This window comes from Pseudophryne corroboree, chromosome 6, assembly GCF_028390025.1.
Source record: "Pseudophryne corroboree isolate aPseCor3 chromosome 6, aPseCor3.hap2, whole genome shotgun sequence".
Taxonomy (NCBI): domain Eukaryota; kingdom Metazoa; phylum Chordata; class Amphibia; order Anura; family Myobatrachidae; genus Pseudophryne; species Pseudophryne corroboree.
The window spans coordinates 102,825,880-102,839,904 of record NC_086449.1 but is presented as its reverse complement, the minus strand read 5'-3'; the positions used below and the strand labels follow the sequence as shown (position 1 = coordinate 102,839,904).

The 14,025-nt window shown below is 45.3% G+C and overlaps 1 non-coding gene across 1 annotated transcript; it reads right to left on the bottom strand.

Annotated features, from left to right (window-relative positions):
• Positions 1–13,357: 13,357 nt before the first annotated feature.
• On the bottom strand, positions 13,358–13,429 carry TRNAG-UCC (transfer RNA glycine (anticodon UCC)). The gene has a single exon. It is a non-coding gene; the product is annotated as a tRNA-Gly (tRNA).
• Positions 13,430–14,025: the final 596 nt, after the last annotated feature.

Below are 14,025 nucleotides of genomic sequence, written 5' to 3'. Positions count from 1 at the left end.
ATTGCTGAACTCTGAATCACACGCATTTTCAGGGGCTAGCCGCAAATACTATGCATCCCTGCAATGTATGAAGGAGGGATTGCAATCCCTTCATTGCCACCCACAGTTGCATCCCCCATGGGGATGTGATGCTGCCCGATGTTACGATGTATAAACATTGGGAATTCGATGAATTCCAGATATTGCTCCCCACAGCGACCACCGCAGTAGCCCGTTGTAGCCTAAGTATGTAGTTCTCTCAGGGTTCCCCAGGAACCCTCCTCCGAAAATGGCCCCTGTGCACGGCGGTAAGCTGACCGCACATGTGCAGTTGCCTGGACACTGCACTCGGCGCATCGCAGGGACAAGCTTCTTTCGGAGCCCTTGTCCCTGCCTGTGCCGGGTGATACAGCCACCCGATAGGGTCACATATTGTAATGCGATCCTGGGTGTTAAGACCCTGCCCAGATCACATTGAATATGTGATCCTTGATAAATGCCCCCCTTAGGATCCTAATGCACAGCCATGTAACATTGAATTAGCCTATTCCATAAAATAAGTCTTACAGACTATTTAAAATATAATGAGATAATAATTATACCATGCATAGGGAACAGAAGATGTGAAAACTGCAGCATGGACATAGGTTAATTCAGTTTTATGTAGTTGCAACAATTATGGGGGAATTCAATTGTAGACAAAGGGGGTGTGTGAATTGGCGTTGCCACAGCATTTAAATGCCAGCAACTGCAGCCCTATTCGCACCCTTTGCCTGGCCCTCAAAAGTGCTTGCTGTCCTATGTGGTAGCGAACAATCTTGAGCGAGATCCCGCCACCATAAAGTTCAGGAAGGGTGCCACAGAGGTTACAGAGCAAGTCCCAATGATTTTTCCTTAAAATAATGATTTTAGGAAAAATCAGACTTGCTCTGGGGCTACAAGAAAAAATACGTAGTGATTTCTATAGAAATCATAGTAACATAGTAGCATAGTATCTAAGGTTGAAAAAAAGACAATTGTCCATTGAGTTCAACCTATTTGTGGTCTCCTATGCACGATTATTTTGTATAAAATTTTGACTGAAGTTGATGACTGCCGTTACGTTTTACCCCTCTTTTTTATAATAACCATAGTGCGTGACTATGCCCCATAACCCTGGATATCCTTATCCATTAGGAATTTATCTAACCCATTCTTAAAGGTGTTGACTGAGTCGGCCATTACAACTCCCTCAGGCAGGGAATTCCAAACACGTATCGTCCTTACCGTAAAAAAGCCTTTACGCCGTATTGTGCGGAATCTCCTCTCCTCTAACCTGAGCAAGTGTCCACGAGTTCTGTGTTGATCTAACCAAAAACAGGTCCTGCGCAAGATCTGTATATTGTCCCCTTATATATTTGTAAATGTTGATCATGTCCCCTCTTAATCTCCTCTTTTCCAGTGTAAACATGCCTAGTCTTGCAAGCCTTTCCTCGTATTCCAGCGTCTCCATACCCTTAATTAGTTTGGTCGCCCGCCTTTGAACCTTTTCTAGCTCCAGGATATCCTTTTTGTAGTAAGGTGACCAGAATTGTACACAGTATTCAAGGTGTGGCCTCACAAGCGATTTATATAATGGGAGTATAATACTCTCGTCCCTAGCATCAATTCCCCATTTTATGCATGCTAATATCTTATTAGCCTTCTTTGCTGCAGTTCTACTTTGGGTACTACTGCTTAGTTTGCTATCTATGAGGACACCTAAGTCCTTTTCCAATACAGAATCCCCTAATTTTACCCCATTTAGTAGGTAGGTGTTATTTTTGTTCTTGTTACCACAGTGCATTACCTTACACTTGTCTGTATTGAAGTGCATTCTCCATTTCGCTGCCCAAGTTTCTAATTTAACTAAGTCGTTCTGAAGCGACTCAGCATCCCCCTCCGCATTTATAACTTTACACAATTTGGTATCATCTGCAAATATTGACACCATGCTCTCTAGACCTTCTGTTAGGTCATTAATGAAAATATTGAACAATAGCGGTCCTAATACTGAGCCTTGCGGCACATCACTTAGCACTTCAGTCCAAGTTGAAAAAGATCCATTAACCACAACGCGCTGCTCCCTATTATCTAACCAGTTTTTGACCCAAGTGCATATTGTGCTTCCTAGCCCTGATTCTTGTAGCTTATAGATAAGTCTCATGTGTGGTACAGTGTCGAATGCTTTGGCAAAATCTAAAAAGATTACATCCTCCTCTTTACCCTGATCTAGGTTTGCACTTACTGTTTCATAAAAGCCAAGTAAGTTGGTTTGACAGGATCTGTCCTTCATAAACCCATGTTTACTCCTTTTAATGACCTTATTGACTTCAAGGAACTTCTGAATACTATCTCTTAGAATACCTTCCAATACTTTCCCCACTATGGATGTAAGACTAACTGGTCTATAATTACCTGGTTCAGCTTTACTTCCCTTTTTGAATATAGGCACTACTTCCGCTATACGCCAGTCTTTGGGAACCATACCTGATATTACTGAATCCTTAAAGATCAAATATAGCAGTTTTGCAAGTTCAGAGTGAAGCTCCATTAGAACCCTTGGGTGAATACCATCGGGACCTGGTGACTTATTAATCTTTAAATGTTTTAATCGGTCACAGACTACTTCCTCGCTTAAATAAGTACCTATCAGTGGGATATTCTCATTATTGAGATTATGTGTTAGTCCCTGAATTGGGTCCTCTCTAGTAAATACTGTTGAAAAAAACTAATTTAGTGTGTCCGCTATGTAATCTTTAAATGTTTTAATTGGTCACAGACTACTTCCTCGCTTAAATAAGTACCTATCAGTGTTAGGCGCGGCGGTGTTCGGCCGTGCCCTGACAGAGCAGCAGTCACGCCGCGGCGCCTCTCTCTCTCCCTGCTTCCGCACGGCGCCTAGCAATGCCGGGACGCCGTGCACGCGATAGCCGCCGGGTCCCTGGCAACGCTAGGACGCCGTGCGTGCAGGGCCGCCGGGTCCATGGCAACGGGGACGCCACAGGTGGACCGCGTTCCCCGTTGCCATAAGATTACTCACCTGTTCTCCCCTGGTCGTGCAGCAAGGCAGCTGCATGACATTTATCAATTAGGCTCTGTACTGCCATTGGAGGGTTCCCTGTTATATGCCTCCTCAGTGTCTCACACAAACGCCGGTGATAGCTTCCTGTATGCTGTTCCTGCCTTGTAGAAGTTTGTTCCTGGTCAGCTGCATCTGGTCGATCCTGCTCCCTGCCTTCTTGTATTCTGGAGTTCTGAAGCCGGTCCTGGGAATCCTTCTGGTCCTTGTAAACCTGTTACTGTCATCTGGGGTTCTCGCCCGGTTTCGTGAGTAGCGGCTTCTGCCGCGTGTTGCGGCCTAGGCCGCTTAGTATTTGCGTTTCTTTGAGTTGGTGCTTTTGCGGAGGTTTCCGCTTTCACTGTCCTCCCCGGAACTCGGCGGTGCCGTGTGGGGGAGTGGACAGTGGTATCCTTTGTAGTTCTTTTCCTTTGGCGGCGTGCCGCACATACGTTTAGTTTTCAGGTAGTTAGTAGCCCCTAGCTTGGTTGTTTCAGTTAGAGGTCCCCTTGTTATTACCCTGTCTCAGTTCACGCTTTGTCTCTCTTTAAGACCTGGGGGCATCGGAGTTGGGCAGACCTAATCCGCCCTTCAAACGCGGCTGCCGTGGGCCCAAGAAACCATAGTCGTTCAGGCGTGAATTGACAACACGGGTAAGACAACGGAGGTAGGGTGCTAGGGGCTATTTCCATTCCATTTCCCTATCCCAGCATCACGTCCTGGTGCTCAGCACTCACTGCATAAGATCTCCCCTGTCCTGAGCATCAGGATCGTAACATTATCACCGGCCCACAAAAAGGGGTATAATTCTTTTTCCTTTGTATTGGTGGGCCTAGAAATTCGGCCTCATGAAACCGGCAGTTTTAGGGCCAAATCCCAGTCAGCTTTTGGTCAACCAGATTCAGGAATTAACTCAGATGGTTCAGGACCTTACTCTTCGGGTGAGATCGCAGGAAGATCTTTTGCGAGCCTCCCCGAGTATGGTTCCAGAACCAAAAATGCATTTACCTGACCGTTTTTCGGGTAACCGAAAAGATTTCTTTAATTTTAAGGAAGCTTGTAAGCTTTATTTTCGTTTAAGGCCCCGTTCCTCTGGTACTGAGTCTCAACGGGTCGGGATTGTGATGTCTTTACTCCAAGGTGATCCACAGACCTGGGCTTTTGGGCTAAGAGCGGTTGATGCTGCCTTGTTATCAGTAGATGCCTTTTTTAAGTCCCTAGGCCTTTTATATGACGACCCAGATAGAGAAGCATCTGCTGAGAGTCACCTGCAGGATCTTTACCTTGCTTAAGGGCACCTTAAGCAAGGTAAAGATCCTGCAGAGGCGTATTGTACCGAGTTTCGCCGTTGGTCGAACGACTGTGGCTGGAATGACCCGGCCCTGCGCAGTCAGTTTCGCCTCGGTTTGTCTGAAGTTATTAAAGACAGTCTCCTTCAGTACCCCGCTCCTGAGACTCTAGACAAACTCATGGAGCTCGCTATTAAAATTGATCGTCGTCTCCGAGAGCGGAGGGCTGAAAGAGGAACAACTTTTAGGCCTAGTCCATGTGTGTATACTTTCCCTGAGGACGTCGAGGAGCCCATGCAAATGGGTCTCTCCCGGCTGTCCCCAGAGGAAAGAACCAGAAGGTTAAATTCTGGTCTTTGTATTGTGGTGGCAAGGGACATATCGCACGTAGTTGCCCGAATAAGCCGGGAAACGCTCTGACCAAGTGAATTGTGAGGGGGTTCACTTGGGTCTGCAGTTAATCTCCTCTATTGATTCTTTATTAGTTCCTGTAAAGATTTCCTTTGGTAGCCTCAATTCGTTGGTGTCGGCCTTCGTCGACAGTGGAGCTGCAGGAAATTTCATGGATTTAGGTTGGGCTAAGGCTTTAGGCGTTCCGCAGATACCTTTGGATAAACGTATCACCATGCACGGCTTGGATGGTGGTCCGCTTTCCAATGGGGTAATTACTCACCGCACACCTCCAGTACAACTGACAGTGGGGGCCCTACATTCAGAAAAAATAGAATTTTACCTTACACATTGTCCGGCAGTTCCAGTAGTTTTGGGTCATCCCTGGCTTGCCTTTCATAATCCCACCATAGATTGGCGGTCTGGGGAGATTTCCCAATGGGGTCCCTTTTGTGTAAAGGAGTGTATTTCCCATCCAGTCCGGGTTGCGGCAGTTACCCCAGAACTTATTCCTTTGGAATATCAGGATTTTGCCGATGTTTTCTCCAAGGGTAATGCGGACATTCTGCCTCCCCATCGGTGCTATGATTGCGCTATTGATTTAATCCCAGGTGCCACTTTACCTAAAGGGAGATTATATGCCCTGTCTGGGCCGGAAACCACAACTATGGATAATTATATTCAGGAGAGCCTGAAAAAAGGCTTCATTAGGCCCTCGAAATCTCCTTTGAGTGCAGGGTTCTTTTTTGTTGAGAAAAAAGATGGGTCGCTCAGACCGTGTATTGATTTTCGGGCTCTGAATAAAATTTCTGTTAAAAACACCTACCCCTTGCCATTGATTTCAGTACTGTTTGATCAGTTACGCTCTGCCGTTATCTTCTCTAAGATCGATCTTAGAGGAGCTTACAATCTCATCCGAATAAGATCTGGGGATGAGTGGAAGACGGCTTTCAGCACACAGTCGGGTCATTATGAATACTTGGTGATGCCGTTTGGGCTGTCAAATGCTCCTGCGGTATTTCAAGACCTCATTAATGATGTTCTTCGTGACTTTATAGGGAAGTTCGTAGTCGTTTACTTCGACGACATTTTGATTTACTCTGAGTCTATGGAACAACATATTACCCATGTGCGACTGGTCCTTCAAAAACTACGGGAGAATCATTTATACGCTAAACTGGAGAAATGTGATTTCCACATCACAGAAGTGTCCTTCTTGGGGTATATTATTTCTCCCCAGGGGTTTTTCATGGAACCGAAAAAACTCCAGGCCATCCTTAATTGGGCGCAACCCACGAATTTAAAAGCAATTCAGCGCTTTTTAGGGTTTGCAAACTATTATAGGCGGTTCATTCATACCTTTTCTGATTTGGTCGCTCCTATAGTAGCATTGACTAAAAAAGGAGCGGACCCTTCCAATTGGTCGCCTGAAGCTGAGTCTGCCTTTCTGGCCTTGAAGCAGGCCTTTGTCTAGGCTCCTGTTCTCAGGCACCCTAACCCGGAGCTCCCCTTTATAGTCGAGGTAGATGCCTCAGAGGTTGGAGTGGGGGCTATCCTTTCTCAGGAAGATCCGGAGTCTCAGGAATTACACCCTTGTGCCTTCATGTCCAGGAAATTCTCCTCCGCAGAATCCAACTATGATGTTGGTAATCGAGAATTGCTGGCAGTTAAATGGGCTTTCGAGGAGTGGAGGCATTGGCTGGAGGGAGCTAGGCATACCATTACAGTGTTTAATGACCATAAGAACCTACAGTATATTGAGTCAGCTAAACGGCTTAATGCTCGGCAGGCACGTTGGGCATTGTTTTTTACTCGTTTCAGGTTTATTATCACCTTCAGGCCCGGTTCCAAGAATACGAAAGCTGATGCCCTGTCACGTTGTTTTCTTCCGGTTCACAATAACCATCCTGCTACTACCCCCATAGTTCCATCATCTGTCATCCGGGCAGGCCTCACACAGGATTTATTTACTCAGTTAGTCCAGCTTCAACGGCAGGCTCCCAAACTTACTCCTGCTGATCGTCTCTTCATCCCTGAATTTCTGAGAGGCACTGTTTTAGCTGAGTTTCATGACAACAAAGTCTCTGGTCATCCAGGTATCACTAAGACCTTGGAGTTAGTCTCTCGATCGGTGTGGTGGCCTAATCTTTCTAAAGATGTAAGGGAATTTGTCCATTCCTGTCAGGTTTGTGCACAGCATAAGGTTTCTCGTTCGTTGCCGATCGGGCAACTCATACCTTTAGCCGTTCCTCTCAGGCCATGGTCACATATATCCATGGATTTCGTGGTGGACCTTCCTTTTTCAGCCGGATTTCGAGTCATTTGGGTGGTAGTAGATCGTTTTAGTAAGATGGCTCACTTCATTGCTCTTCCCCGATTACCCTCTGCTCAAGGGTTGGCAGTCTTGTTTCTCCGCCATGTGTTCAGGCTCCATGGGTTGCCCAGGGATATTGTCTCTGATCCGGGTCCGCAATTCATCGCCCGTTTCTGGAAACGTTTTTGTGCCTCATTAAATATGAAACTCTCTTTAACATCTGGGTACCATCCACCATCTAACGGACAAACCGAACGAGTTAATCAGTCGTTAAAACAGTATTTACGGTTATATTCGGCCAAACTTCAGAATGATTGGTCTGAATTTCTTCCTTTAGCTGAATTTGCTTATAATAACTCTTGTCATTCTTCCACCAAGGAGTCCCCATTCTTTTCGGTCTTTGGCTTTCATCCTAGAGCTAACTCTTTTTCCCCTCATTCTCCAGTCTCCTCGTTGACCTTAACCTCCCATCTCAGAACGATTTGGAGAAAGGTGCACCTTGCCCTGAAGAAAGTTGCCTTCCGAGAAAAGAAATTTTCTGATAGGCTCCGACGTCCTTGCACTTTTAAGGTGGGAGATAAGGTGTGGTTGTCAACTCGCAACATCAAGCTCCGACAACCCTTGGCTAGATTGGGACCCAAATTTATTGGACCATTCCTTATCATTAATAAAGTCAACCCAGTTGCTTTTCGGCTACGTTTGCCGAGATCACTCAAAATTGGCAATACTTTTCATTGTTCCCTTTTAAAACAGTATTTTTCTTCCATGAGATTTCCTCGGAGGACTTCCCAGGGTAGATCTCCAGTGGATGTTCAGGGGCAACAAGAGTTCTTGGTGGAGAAGGTTTTAGATTCTAAGCTTTCTCGTGGCCGGCTTTATTTTTTAGTCCACTGGAAAGGTTATGGCCCTGAAGAAAGGTCTTGGATAAGGATTTACATGCTCCTAAACTTAAGAAAAGATATTCTTTCAGGAGTTTCCTCAGAAACCCGGCTCTAGGGGTTCTTTAACCCCTCCTCAAGGGGGGGGGGGGGTACTGTTAGGCGCGGCGGTGTTCGGCCGTGCCCTGACAGAGCAGCAATCACGGCCGCCGCGCCTCTCTCTCTCCCTGCTTCCGCACGGCGCCTAGCAATGCCGGGACGCCGTGCACGCGATAGCCACCGGGTCCCTGGCAACGCTAGGACGCCGTGCGTGCAGGGCCGCCGGGTCCATGGCAACGGGGACGCCACAGGTGGACCGCATTCCCCGTTGCCAGAAGATTACTCACCTGTTCTCCCCTGGTCGTGCAGCAAGGCAGCTGCACGACATTTATCAATTAGGCTCTGTACTGCCATTGGAGGGTTCCCTGTTATATGCCTCCTCAGTGTCTCACACAAACGCCGGTGATAGCTTCCTGTATGCTGTTCCTGCCTTGTAGAAGTTTGTTCCTGGTCAGCTGCATCTGGTCGATCCTGCTCCCTGCCTTCTTGTATTCTGGAGTTCTGAAGCCGGTCCTGGGAATCCTTCTGGTCCATGTAAACCTGTTACTGTCATCTGGAGTTCTCGCCCGGTTTCTAGGCCGCTTAGTATTTGCGTTTCTTTGAGTTGGTGCTTTTGCGGAGGTTTCCGCTTTCACTGTCCTCCCCGGAACTCGGCGGTGCCGTGTGGGGGAGTGGACAGTGATATCCTTTGTAGTTCTTTTCCTTTGGCGGCGTGCCGCACATACGTTTAGTTTTCAGGTAGTTAGTAGCCCCTAGCTTGGTTGTTTCAGTTAGAGGTCCCCTTGTTATTACCCTGTCTCAGTTCACGCTTTGTCTCTCTTTAAGACCTGGGGGCATCGGAGTTGGGCAAACCTAATCCGCCCTTCAAACGCGGCTGCCGTGGGCCCAAGAAACCATAGTCGTTCAGGCGTGAATTGACAACACGGGTAAGACAACGGAGGTAGGGTGCTAGGGGCTATTTCCATTCCATTTCCCTATCCCAGCATCACGTCCTGGTGCTCAGGACTCACTGCATAGATCTCCCCTGTCCTGAGCATCAGGATCGTAACAATCAGTGGGATATTCTCATTATTGAGATTATGTGTTAATCCCTGAATTGGGTCCTCTCTAGTAAATACTGTTGAAAAAAACTCATTTAGTGTGTCCGCTATGTCATTATCATTTTTGCTTAAGACTCCCAACTTGTCTTTTAAAGGGCTTGCTATTAATGTATTTAAAGAATTTTTGGGGATTCGCTTTGCTTTCCTTTGCTACTACGTTTTCAGTTTCTACTTTAGCTGCTCTTATTTCCTTTTTGCAAATTTTGTTACATTCCTTATAGTGCTGAAATGACTCTGCTTCCCCGTCAGATTTGTATTTTTTAAATGCTCGCCTTTTCTTGCCCATAAATTCCTTTATCTTTTTGTTAAGCCACATCGGTTTATGATTTTTATTCCTTTTTTTGCTGCTCGTAGGAATAAATTTGAGTGTATTTTTAGCTAGCAGGAATTTTAGTACCTCCCATTTCTCCGTAGTATTTTTTCCTAAAAACAAACCTTCCCATTCAATATCCCTGAAAAATACCCTCATCTTTTCAAAATTCGCTTTGCTAAAGTTTAGAGTCCTAGTTGAGCAAGTATAGGGCTGTTTATGAAAACTGATATTGAATGTGACCATATTGTGGTCGCTGTTTCCTATGGGTTCCCCTACTATAATACCTCATACCAAATCCCCATTGTTTGTTAATACCAGGTGTAAGATTGCATTGTACCTAGTTGGTTCCTCAATTAGTTGAACTAATTAGTAGTAATAGTTATCATTAAGTGTGTTTAAAAACATATTGCCCCTAGCAGTATCACATGAATCGTTTTTCCAGTTTATCTCTGGATAGTTAAAATCTCCCATCACTACTATGTCTCCTACTCCTGCTGCTCTTTCAATTTGCTTTAGTAACAATTCCTCATCAGATACGTTGATACCAGGCGGCCTATAGCATACACCCAATACTAACTTTTTTATTCCTTTTTCCCCGCATGCAATTTCTACCCATAATGTCTCGACAGTGTCTCCATTCCCATCCTGAATATCTTCCCGTATATCAGGTTTTAAAAACGGCTTTACGTAAAGACACACCCCTCCACCCTTTTTATTTAGTCTGTCTCTCCTAAACAGTGTATAGCCCTCTAGATTGACTGTCCAATCATGAGATTCGTCCCACCAAGTTTCAGTAATGCCTATAATATCATACTGTATGCTTGCTGCAAGTATTTCTCGTTTGCCCTTTTTACCAGTAATGCTTCTAGCGTTTACATACATACAACTAAGATAAGTATTTTCCCTTGCGTTAGGGACATCTTTCACCTTATGTAGCAATGATGACCTGTAATCGTCATTGGTTAGTGCTTTGGTAAAATCTCTTTTAGTACCCATGTTAGTAACCTTACCGCCTGCTCTTACCCTCCCCCCAACTTCTCCCCCATTTCATTTACTACCACCATCCCCACTATTCTCACTGCATGACCCGTAGTTTCTAGCTAAACCCTCCCCCCAGGCTCCTAGTTTAAAATCTCCTCCAACCTTCTAACCATCTTTCCCCCCAGCACCGCTGCCCCCTCCTCAGTCAGGTGCAATCCGTCACGACAAAAGAGATGGCGCCTGACTGAGAAGTCCGCCCAGTGTTCCAGGAACACAAACCCCCCTTTCCTGCACCAATCCCTAAGCCACACATTTACCTCCCTAATCTCCCTCTGCCTCCCTGGACTAGCGCGTGGCATGGGTAATAATTCCGAGAATATTACCTTAGATGTCCTTGCCTTAAGTTTCTTTCCTAAGTCCCTATAGTCTTTCTTAAGGACATCCCACCTTCCGCTAACTTTGTCATTGGTGCCAATGTGCACCAAGACCGCCAGGTATTTCCCAGCTCCTCCCAACAATCTATCTACCCGGTCCGCGATGTGCCGTACCCGAGCACCCGGGAGACAACAGACTGTACGGCGATCATGGTCCCGGTAGCAGATTGCCCTATCTGCCTTCCTGATGATAGAATCCCCTACCACCACCATCTGACTAGGTACCTCACTATCTTTTATCCCAACCGCGCCAGAGGGACCGCTCCTCTGGATGCTGGAGGGAGCAGTCTCCTCCGGCACCGTCATTTCTTCACTATCATCCTCCGATTCCTCGTCCAGTCGGGCACATTTGTTCGGGTTTGATAGTTCGGAGATGTCGAGCCTCCCCCTCTTTTTCTTCCTTCTAACTGTGACCCAGCTGGCTACCTGATCATCATCCTCTTCTACCAGTGACCCCTCCCGCAACTCCCCCACCGTTCTGTCTAAACTTCGCTTGAGATTGTGAATCTCCCTCAGTCGTGTAACGGTTTGCTCTAGATCAGTTACCTGGGCTTCCAGGGCAACTGTTCGCACACACCTCGTGCAGATGTAATCACACTGGGCCGGTAGCTCCAGGTGTGCATACATCTTGCACGACATGCACTGAGTGAGGTCCCCAATCACAGCCCCTCCCATATTGTTTGTAAGGTCTAACTCCCTGTTACTCTCAAAGAAAAAGCAGCAAAAAGAAAAAGTAGAAGACAAACAATCTCACTTATACCATAATTAAGCTGGCTTATACTTATCTATCTTTGTGCGGTTCTTGGTCCTTCACTTTTATGCAGCCGTAGTACTCTCTCCTGCGGCACCGATACTCCACTTAGCAGTTGCAGTTGTTCCAGCTCACTGCACCTCCTTTTCACTCGGCTTCCAGCTCCTGCTTTTGCTGTTACCAACTCACATACACTTACAAATCCAAGCAGCACTTTAAAATACAAGCCCTTACAATGAGCAAAATAGCCTCGGTTCATTTTCTTACCTTCAATTAAATAGGAAAAACCCGGCACCACAGGTTTTTTTTTTTAAAAATGAGCATACAAATTAATATTCCCAAAAAAGTGTAAATTATCTTTGTTGTGTCAAATTGAATAAAACATAAAAGCAAAATATCATGAACAGAATGAAATGGTGGTCCATAACTCTTATGCACAGTTGCCTACCCTCCCTCATTCTGCAGGAGACTCCCTGAAATAGCAGCAATCTCCCTGATTATACTTACTCCCATTATGCAGCTGTTACATTCTAGGGGGAAAAAATAAATCACAGATACATACATTCAAATGGTCTCTATGGCTACATGCAGTTTAAATAAGGTTTCTCGTGGTCACATACAGTATATGGAACCTCTTGCAAAACACAATACATGAACAAATCCTGTAAAATATCAACGTCTTTTCTTCAACAAGTAGATCTTACTAACTGTGGGGCTCATTTACATTTGGATGTAAGTCATTACACGCTTCTCAGATGTAGCAGCACACGTCCGCGCTTATAAGTGTTATTTTAACAATCTCCCTGAAATGTTTTTTCAAAAGTAGGCAAGTATGCATCATCACATGTAACATGTTTGGTAACTTTCTCCAACAGTTCATCTCACAGGGTGATCCAATAGGGTGTGGTATGCTAGGTTGACCACTATTGGTCGACAGTAAGTAGGTCGACATGGTTTCTAGGTCGACAGGGACTCTAGATCAACATGTACTAGGTTGACATGACAGAAGGTCGACATGAGTTTTTGCACTTTTTTTGGTGTCGTTTTCTCCGTACAGTGACCGGGATCCCCAATTAGTGCACCGTGTCCCCTCGCTTCGCTTGCCATGCTTTGGGCAAGGTGTCCACGCTCCGCTACCGCTGCGCTCGACACAGGTTATCGTTCCCAAATGTAGTCCACATGGATCGTAAAGTATGAAAAAGTTAAAAACAAACAAAAAAAAGTGACAAACTCATGTCGACCTTTTATCACAGGCATTCCCAACCACGGTCCTCAAGGCACACCAACAGTGCAGCTTTTAGTGATATCCAGGCTTCAGAACAGATGGTTAAATCAAAATTACTGAGGTAATAATTAAGTCACCTGTGCTGAAGCCTGGATATCACTAAAACCAGGACTGTTAGTGTGCCTTGAGGACCGAGGTTGGGAAACACTGTTTTATCATATCGACCTAGAACATGTCGACCTAGAGTCCCTCTCGACCTAGAAGCCATGTCGACCTGCTTACTGTCGACCAATAGTGGTAGACCTAGACTAACCAGAAACTTGCAGCTAGTGAATCCCCCATATCAGTACACCCCAAAGTCATGTGCTCGACTGATCTGATATTGGATTCAGTAATCATAATAATTTACATACAATATTTTATTTAGATTATAATATTTACATACAGATATGATCTTGAAAGTAAAATGGACATATTGTTAAATTAGAACATACTAAGAAAATTTACGGAATGTAATAATAAAGCTGCGTTGGCCGGGAATCGAACCCGGGTCAACTGCTTGGAAGGCAGCTATGCTCACCACTATACCACCAACGCCTGCTGCTTGCAGTCTGCTGAGAACACACTCTAAGTTCTGACATACAAGCTGATATAAGAGGTGGCTCAATTATAGTGTTCTTTATATTTCTGTTTATCTGTAAATATATGACAGTTGTAACTTTCTGATTAGCTTTAGTGAATACCAAACATTCCCAGTGGAAAGCTTTAAAATGTTTAAGCTATCAGTCACTTCCAGCTGGTGACAGTGGTTTCCGAAAGTGCTACAGATCTACTATATAAAAGCCAAAATTTGTCCTTCTTTCTTTCTATACAAATCCACAGTTTACAAGCGAAGATCGTGAAATTTTACATACGAGCGTATTAAAACACGTCAGAGGCAACTAAAACAATTAGAAATCCCTAGCACCCCAACGGGGAGACAGCAGCACAGAGTATATCAGGAGACAGCATAACTCCGGAATTGCTGGAGCTATGTAATAAAAAATTGGTACACATATGCCTTACAATCTGGGAACAAACACTGTGGGGGGAAGACACCCCTAGCACCCTTAGGGGTGAGGCAGCAGCACTCTGTATTTCAGCAGACAGCATAACTCTGGAATGCCTGCAGCAATTTACAAAAAAACTTGGTA